The 9174-nt window shown below is 46.0% G+C and overlaps 1 protein-coding gene across 1 annotated transcript in view; it reads left to right on the top strand.

Annotated features, from left to right (window-relative positions):
* The first annotated feature begins 5975 nt into the window (after positions 1–5975).
* KEAP1 (kelch like ECH associated protein 1) overlaps positions 5976–9174 on the top strand; it is a 195482-nt gene continuing 192283 nt past the window's right edge. Inside the window, exon 1 of the mRNA XM_086959063.1 lies at positions 5976–6110. The gene's annotated coding sequence lies outside the window, so the exon portion shown is untranslated. The remainder of the gene's footprint in view (positions 6111–9174) is intronic.

Here is a 9174-nt window from a genome sequence, read left to right as displayed (position 1 = left end):
AACCATATAATGTGGCTTGAAGATTTCAAGATATTTCTGATATTCTACAGGTTTTTGAGGCCGGTGGACTTCACATAACCATGGGAGTAAAAAGGAAGATTTTAAGACCCTCCTGGGTAAAGCAGTTAGTCTTCCTGGGGCTTGAGTCAACATATGTTCAAATGGTGCTGGTATTGTGTTCAGCTAAGTGTCTGTAGTGGCGGCTATTGTTGTTCATTGAGCTGCCAGGGTTTGTTCGTCCTTAGAAAGGTTTTACAATCCTGGGTACTGCAGTGGGCTCACGACTCTCCGTTGAGAGGACACATGGGCATTTATAAAACCATAGCCACCATTTAAAGGTACTTCTGGTGGCCATTGTTACGGCAAACTACAAAGACCTATGTCAAGGAGTGTGCAGTGTGCGCTCAAGGGAAAGCCAGACATGCGAAGCCGCTGGGCTACTGCGACCCATTCCTGTTCCCCCAGTCCCTGGCATACAATATCGATGGACTTTATAGTGGCGATGCCGCCCAGTGAATGGCATACTGTAATACTTGTGGTAGTAGACCACATGACGAAGATGGGTAATTTCATCCCAATGAAGAAAATACCCACTTCCCCTGAACTCGCTAACATCTTTTTACAGCACATCATACAAGCTCATGGCATACTGGCAGTGATCATCACTGACAGAGGAAGTCAGTTCACCTCTAGATTCTGGCAAGAGCTATGCAAGGTCATGATGGTTGACACACGCCTGCCCACCAGTTATCACCCAGAAACAGACGGAAAAAAAGAACAGCTGAACCAAACCTTGTAACAGTACTTGAGGTGTTTCACTGTTCAACAGTCAACGGAAGGGAGCACCTTGTTATGGACAGCCGAATTTGCATACAATAACACAGAAAACGCTACCTTAGGATGTTCACCTTTCTTTCATTTTTACGGATATCATCCCAATCTGCTGCCCTTTGAGGGGCCAATTGTCGCTAAACATCACTCTATATAGGAACATCATGCGCATCTCTGGGCAATAATCATAGACGTAAAGAACCATTTGACCAAGGCACAAGACACATATAGGTGTTTTGCAGACAGGAAACGCTCCATAGAACCTGTGTACCAGGTGGGAGATAAGGTTTGGTTAGCTACTAAGAATCTGCATTTAAAAGAGGTAAACAAGCTAAAGCCAAGATATGTGAGGCCCCCACACAATTGTCAAAGTCATTAATCCAGTAACCATGAAATTGGCCCTTCCGCCATCCTGACATATCCACCCGTGTTTCATGTGTCCTTATTACGTCCCTGTTCACCACACACTAGATTACTTGAGAAACTGAACCTCCTGAATCTAGTGGGTGAGGCAGAGTATGAGGTACAAAGTACACTGGATTCCAGGTTGAGGAGAGTGCAGGTGTACTACCTCCTGGACTGGAAAGGTTATGGTCCAGAGGACCGGACTTGGGAACCAGTGGGTAAGCTCAACTATCCGGTCCTTCTGCGACGCTTTCATGCATCAAACCCGCGAAGCCAGGACAATTGCCAAGACGACGGTCTTTAGGAAGGGTACTGTCATGGTTATCACAGGACAGGGACGTTTTTCCTCACACCAAACACCCCTGACACTAGCCCCCTTGATGTACACACGTTTGAATGGGGTGAGAGTCTGGAACAAAGGTATAGCTGGTTCTACACGTGGGTAGCCTACAACACCCACAAGCCACCATTCTCGTATTCCAGATCCTTTGCAGAGCGGAGGAGCTTAGAGCATCTAAGCTACTCCCTTACATTGGGCTGATGCTTTTCAATCTTGTTGCCACCGGATGAGTAGTGCCGGGGGAGCCTTTTGTCTCATTCTCCGAAATTGTTCTCTCTACGCGTGAAAGGTGCATGAAGATTACCTGTTGCACACTCTCCCGACTTTCGTCTGCTGTTGAGAGCTGTGATGCGAGCCCTGCACAGCAGCGCTCGGCTTAACCCCCCCCCCCCCCCCACCCCCAAATTTGGCTCTAGTTGCGCCTCTGGTGATATACAACAGGACTATCAGCTGTTATGGCTTGTTCTTACTTTAGTGATTTGGTGACTTTCTGGAGGAGTAGGTTACTCAATGTACTCATGCCCAGAGATATTTTTAGGATATTACGTATCCATTTCGGTGTTCTTTTCCTTCACGACCCTTTGGCGGGGAACATATGTGAGTGGTGTGTATGGGCGAATGCACAATACCTTATCTGTGTATGCATAGCATTGTTTTGCATGTTAATCGCCCCTTCTTTTCTTTCTCTCATTCACACAGGGTCCCCATTTGCAAGGTATACTCTGTCGAGACGTGAGAATAGGAGAGGCCTCCTCGTACGTGCCACGAGGATTTATTGTTTTATCCTTTTCCCCTGTGGATGGTCTTGCAGGGGAGTTAGTCTCTCATCCCTCAGTGGGTCTGCGCAGGGGGTAGTGGGGAAATATTGCATTGCCCCTGCTGGTTTGTTCCGGAAGGTTAGTGGCTTGTGGTATCTGCTAACCTGACAGACACTAATGTTCTCCTTGTTCAATTAAGTGAGAGGTTGGTATCTTGTTATGGTCGTTGAGCCAAAAGAGCATGACCACACTGACTGATGGGATGGGCCACAGGAGCTGACCAGACTGTAGGAGTGGGTCCCCCAGTGCCCCGCCACAGCTGGCACACTTCCCTAACAAAGTTAAACACTTCACCATAGCCCATGGTTGGCCTGTGTTGTGCCTTAGGATTGTCGAATGGTGCTGGCACTGCCTTGAGGGTGGGTTCTTCAGTGTTATGAACTGATTTAGGTCTAGGTTGAACGAGGGCCTAGAACTGAGACCTGATAGGTGAACTGAGATTGAGAACCCCTAGAGGCTGAACAGGCACAGCAGTCTGTTTGCACTTTCACTGTAAGCCAGCACCTTTGATTTTGCCTTGCTAGTTTGGCTAATGCCTTTTCCCCATATAACCTTATTATACCCTGTGTTCATACCCACTTTATATAGTACTGCGCAGTGGATAATAAAGTGCTTCTCTTTTTCATAAAGATAGCACTGGATCGGACAGTTGTTTTTTCCTCTACTCTATGATTCTCACGTTCCGAGTCTGTTCTTCCCTAACAACTTCTTTGAGTACCTTGGCCTGCTAATTCTACTCCCCTATGTGTGAAATGCTGCAAGAGCATAGTAGGTGTTAACTTTAAGTCCAGTCGTGGGACAACAGTTGTTAAAGGACATAGTAGTTGTGGCCAGTAACCTCTATGTTGGCCTGGGACGCCCAAAAGCATTCTGACAACACCAATGCAAACGATGTATTCTTTCTGGAATTTTCCTCAGTTGGGAAATACTGAATTATATGAGGACTAAATATTGTTTCTCTACCCTGGAAAACATATTTGGCGAATACTATCACAATAAAAAGTATGTGCTTTAATTAGTGCTGCTTTTCTAAATCAAATCGTATGCCAGGTGTTCTGCCTTTGCCTCTAGTCACCTTTTGCAAGCCAGTTTGCTCAGCATTGGGATGAGTATATTTGTGAAATGAGAGCTATGCACGTTTTATCCAAAGCATAATTATAACTGCTTTCTCTGGAGTTCACCCTCGTGGAGTTTCTTATACAATGAGGCTTTGGAGCCAGGAACACACTTTCAGCAAATACTTGCTTTGCTGCTAACAAACCATTTAAAAAGCAAAACTGCTGGCCCCAGAAAGCATTTACTATGTGTTCTCTTACAAAAGAAACGCCAGAAATGACTGAAAATGCCACACATTATGATTATGTGGCAAGGGCGACTTTTGGCTGCGAATAACTTATCAGGGCTCGATTCTTACATGGTAATTACGTAATGCCGGTACGAAGCTGCAGGGCAAGAAGAAAGTCGTACGTGTCGTGACTGGCACACAGGCAGCTGTTAAAGGATATTTCTAGGGGAGTTTATTTCAATGAATTAACTTAAATAATTGACCTCTCAACATGGACAATGCTGTTTTCTTGCACTCACAAAACACGTTAAGTCAAAGTGTCAAACGAGGCAGTTACGTGTCACATATAAACACATCAAGACTCTTAAAATAACACACGCAAGTAATCTGCAAACCTAGCAACTCTGTGGTAATTGAACGTTAGCCTAACCGAATACACTAGTAAGTTAAACAGCTTTTTTGTAAATAGCAATTCAGGCTGATTTCGGAACGTCCTGTCCAAGACTTTAATTGGGCTCAAGCACTCACAGAGTGATCTGTCCAACTGTCGTTCCGCTCTAGTGCCACGCACTCCCCTTCCTTCTCTCTCGTGACTGGTCCACCTTTATGCAACTGAAAACTTTCTGATGCCAAATTTTAATTAAACTCAAGCACTCCCATTTAGTGGCAGAAGGAAGCCATTACCCTATACCTGGTCTTTAGGAGACAAACCGAAAGAGACTGTAAGAGAGTATGTGTATTTGGGTTGTATCTTTACTTCCAATCTGCTAGATACAGCCCACGTCCGCCACCTGAACCGGCAGATTCCCACGTTGGGACTTTACAGAGATTATACCTTTCCACAGGAAATAGACACTTTACATCAATGCTGGAAGTCTACAGTATGAAAATCCCCCCGATCTTATCATATGCCATGAAATACTCACAAGTTAAAACATGGCAATCTTTAAAAGTAAAGGAAGGGACTATACTCCGAAAACTGATAAAAGTGGCACAGTCGGTCCCAGTTCAAGCTCTACGTCTTGAGCTATCGGTAACGGGTATCTCAGCCAGAGTAATTTCTAATATTATTAGGTGGGCGTATAATTTACTACATGCAGCTCCAGACACCTTAAGACATTTGTTAAAATTGTAGACTTTTAGAGAGGAAGCGTCTGGGTATACTTTTAATAAGAATATGATGAAAGCCTTTGAGGTCTCTCAATGCACGGTTGCACCTTTTCAGGAGTGGTCCCCAGCACACCTGACATTGATTTTAAAGCATTCGTCCCCTAGAATCAGTTTTGAAGCTGATAAAGATCACTGTTGTCAATTGAAGCATTATAAACGGTTTGCAGAGCAAACAGAATTCAAAACTTCTGCTCCTTATTTGCGTTTTCAATTAAAGCACGGCGTAAGGCGTTGTATTCTACTCTTAAGCTTAGGTATACTCCCTTTAGCCACTTTTTTAGCTAGTTGGGATAGGTACTAATAACTCTAAAGGTTTATGTGAATTTTGCAAAGGTGGCCAACAAGATTTGCGCCACGTTTTACTAATATGTCCTAATGTGAGCATAGTTATGGCCCGACAACGTTTTATAACTCCAATGCAATTAAAGTATAACGCATTCTCTGCACAAGATTTAATTACATTGTGTAACTCTCCGGTTAATGAATATGTTTGCCATAATCTGTTTAAGTTCTTAAAAAACTTTCTGAAGCTGTTTTAAATCATAAGTACAATCCGAAGATTTTACCTTATCTAACCCTATCTAATGCTGTTTGAGTAGGTGGTTGAATATTGCTACCGTACCCCACTTCTTTTTTTACGGCTTGTGTTATTTTAATTCTGTATTTCTTTGTTGATCTCAGTTGGGGTATGGGTCAAATAAAATGTTACTGTCAAGACTCTTAAAATAACACACGCAAGTAATCTGCAAACCTAGCAACTCTGTATAAGTGAACATTAGCCTAACCGAATACACTAGTAAGTTAAACATCCGTCTTGTAAATAGCAATTCAGGCTGATTTCTGAACGTCCTGTCCGAGACTTTAATTGGGCTCAAGCACTCACAGAACGATCTGTCCAACTGTCGTTCCACTCTAGTGCCACGCACTCCCCTTCCTTCTCTCTCGTGACTGGTCCATTTTCACGTTGTCAGTTGCCCCTTCTCACCCGCCTTCCCGCCTAAGCCAAAGTGACGTCATTTGTTCTCCTTTCACTTTGTCTGCAACCCTCCCTGGCGGGCCAATAGTGACGTGTCAGATTCCTCTTCTGGCTCGGTGCTCCGCCCTGTAGTGACGTTGCGCCGACGGCCCCGCCCCGAACTCTTATTGTGACGGCGGGCTCGGGGGCTGGGGCTCTTGTGCTTAGTCATGGTGACTGTCAACAGAGCGGGCCAGCCATGGAGGGGAAGAGAGAGCCGAGAGAGCGCAGAGGGCCGACGGAGAGGTGAGTGAGGGCTCGGGGAAAGCAGGGAGTGAGGACCGGTTACTCAGGGTAACACCGGCGGCCTTACTGAACCGTGGAGGGTATCCCTTCTGTGTTTATAGTGAGGATATCACCCCCTTCACCTACAGAAAACATCAACCACCCCCGGTCTACGGTAGCTCCTCCCATGCACCCTGAAAAGGGCATAATTTACAATGCCAAGAAATGAGCTCGCTCCCACGCACCCTCTGATGACTTAATCCACAGCACTGGAAAAAGGGACAACAAATACTATGGTATCTCATATAATGGGGTTTAAGGGGTGGAGCTACGTCAGAGGTGAGGAGCAGAATCTGACATTGAACTTCCACAATTATGTTTAAAAAAAATCCCCTCATCCCCCGCCACCCCAAGAAATTTTCAGCAAGGACAAACGTGGTAGTAAATGCTTAATTGATCACAATAAACTGCATTTTGAAATGTATTATGGGGAAGCCACCTGCTGCGGAGATCCGTTTGTACCCATTAAGGGTACATTAGAGTATAAAAATAACAGGGTAACTCTGGTTGTTCGTGCACTTGCTAGAGAGAGAGAGATGTGCGCAGTCTATTTACCTGTTTCACTCAAAAGAGCATAAAGGGTATCTGTGCCTGCTGCAAAGAACAATGTGTAACTTACTGGTCACATATTTATTTATTTTTTATATATCCAGGCGCATGGGCTACTCCTGTTGCTGCAGGGTCCCAAGTAATAACTGTAACATAGACAGGATGTTTCGAACCTGCATTCAGGAGCGTAATGCAAACTGCAAAGCATACGTGGAGAACTCCTGTTTTTTTCGTTATTCTAAGGTTGCTAAAAGGGCCCTTTTTAAAGACTATAAATAAAGTGCTTTCTAAATGTTTATTAGTGTAAACGCAGATATATCTGCCCTTTTTACTATGTGTGCGCTTCTTGTACATACAGGGTTTGTAAAAAGTCGACATCTGCCTACATATAGCTTGCTTGTTAAGCAGCACTGATGTGGCAAGCTGAGTGTCTTTTGTGTTCTTGCTATCAAGGTGTTAGGCAGAGCTTTAAATTGGTCGGGTCTGAGCACAGGCAGTGTTTTTAAGGGGTCCTCGAAACTGGTCTCTATCGGGCTCTGTTTTGTGCCCAGGCACAGGCGGTCCGTTTTTTTTCTCCGGACTGCAGTGACAGCAGTCACATCGATTTGCGGATGGTGAGCGTTGTAGGGGAAGGGAAATCCTTTAAAGAGTAATTTTCTCTCTGGATTTCCCTTCTCTTTTTGAATCTTAGGAGCAGCAACATTGTCGTGGTGTCACCACCAGGGCTTTAAGTGGAAGTGTTTCAATATTACATACAAGCCATAGTTGCTGCTTATTTATCTTGTGCAACTAGCAACCATTGACAAAGCCAATAGTCCTGACTTGTAGGTATGATGTGCCTTGTTGTATGATATATCTGGAGGCAATGACAAGAACAGCAAAATACAAGTCTGGTGGCACACTGTGCTAAACACTGATTTTTAGTTTGTGTTTTAAGCCACGTCCTTAATTACATTGACCACGCCGCCTCTTTGAGAGCCCCCCAGTTTTTTCATCCCACTTAAAGCCCTGGTGTTAGGTTAGACCCAGTCCCTAAGCCACATTGAGAGACTGAGAATCACACAAAATTAAGGTATTTGTGTTGAGCCGACCAGGAACTGAAAAGAAGAGGCCTGCTCACCTCTGCAGGTTGCTGCTGTGAATGAAAAACCACATAGTTGGGTGTCGCTATAAGTGTCTCTATGTCTGAAAATTGCACTGAGACACAGTATGTTGTCCCTGATCTTGCTCCATTAATAGCTGCTGGATCTGAGTGGATCGGACCCGCCTCGTTTTCACTACTTATCACTCCAGTGCACTCAATGATAGTTCATCACTTTTTGTGCCTAGGAATTTCAATCCCACCTCCCCTCACGGTGCCCCGTTGCCATTAAACCTGCCGAAAGCTGGAGAAGTGGCTCAGTGAACGAACACTGGACAGCTACGCAGAATGCCACCCGCAGACACCATCACTTCATCAGATCAGCCAAAAGGGCCTCCTTCAAAGACCCCCTAGACAAAAACACACACAACAGCAAAGAGCTCTTCAACATTGTGAAGGAACTCTCCAACCCCAGCTCCAACGCCAATGACATCCCACCTTCACAAGACCTGTGCGACTTGCTCACCACCTTCTTCCATCGCAAGATCGCAAACATCCACGACAGCTTCAACACCACGACCGCCCGACAACCACTGAGACCACCGCCCTCAAGACCACAATCCACACCAACCGCCTGCTCTCCTGAACCAACATAGACGACACCATCAAAATCATGAACACCATCCACTCCGGATCTCCGTCAGACCCATGCCCACACCACATCTTCAACACAGCCAGCACCGCCATCGCACCACATCTCCGGAAAGCCATTAATATCTCCTTCGAGACAGCAACCTTCCCGGAGATCAACTCCTTACTCAAGAAACCCAAGGCAGACCCCAAGGACCTCAAGAACTTCCGGCCCATCTCCCATCTCCTGTTCCCGGCGAAGGTCATCGATAAGACCGTCAACAAACAACTGACCTGCTACCTCGAGGAGAACCGCATCCTGGACCCGTCCCATTCCGGGTTACACAGCAACCACAGTACAGAGACAGCCCTCATCGTCACCACCTATGACATCAGGACCCTGCTAGACAATGGAGAAACCGCAGCCCTCCTCCTCCTGGACCTGTCAGCCGCCTTCGACACGGTCTGCCACCGCACACTACGAACACGCCTCCACGACGTCTGGATCCTTTAGAGGCCCTAGACTGGCCACCTCTTTCCTCTCTGGTAGAACACAGAACGTCTGCCCCCCCCTCAACCTCCCATCCACTCCGAAGCCACCTAGATCCTCTGCGGCGTACCCAAGGGCTCATCCCTCAGCCCAACGCTGTTCAACATCTACATGGCACCGCTCTCCCGCGTCGCCAGACTGCACGACCTCAACATCATCTCCTACGCCGATGACACCCAGCTGATCTTCTCCCTTACCAAAGACCCCACACCGCC

This window comes from Lissotriton vulgaris, chromosome 1_1 (genome assembly GCF_964263255.1).
Source record: "Lissotriton vulgaris chromosome 1_1, aLisVul1.2, whole genome shotgun sequence".
Taxonomy (NCBI): domain Eukaryota; kingdom Metazoa; phylum Chordata; class Amphibia; order Caudata; family Salamandridae; genus Lissotriton; species Lissotriton vulgaris.
Note: the sequence above shows the minus strand (reverse complement) of the source record. Positions and strands in the feature narration are given on the sequence as shown.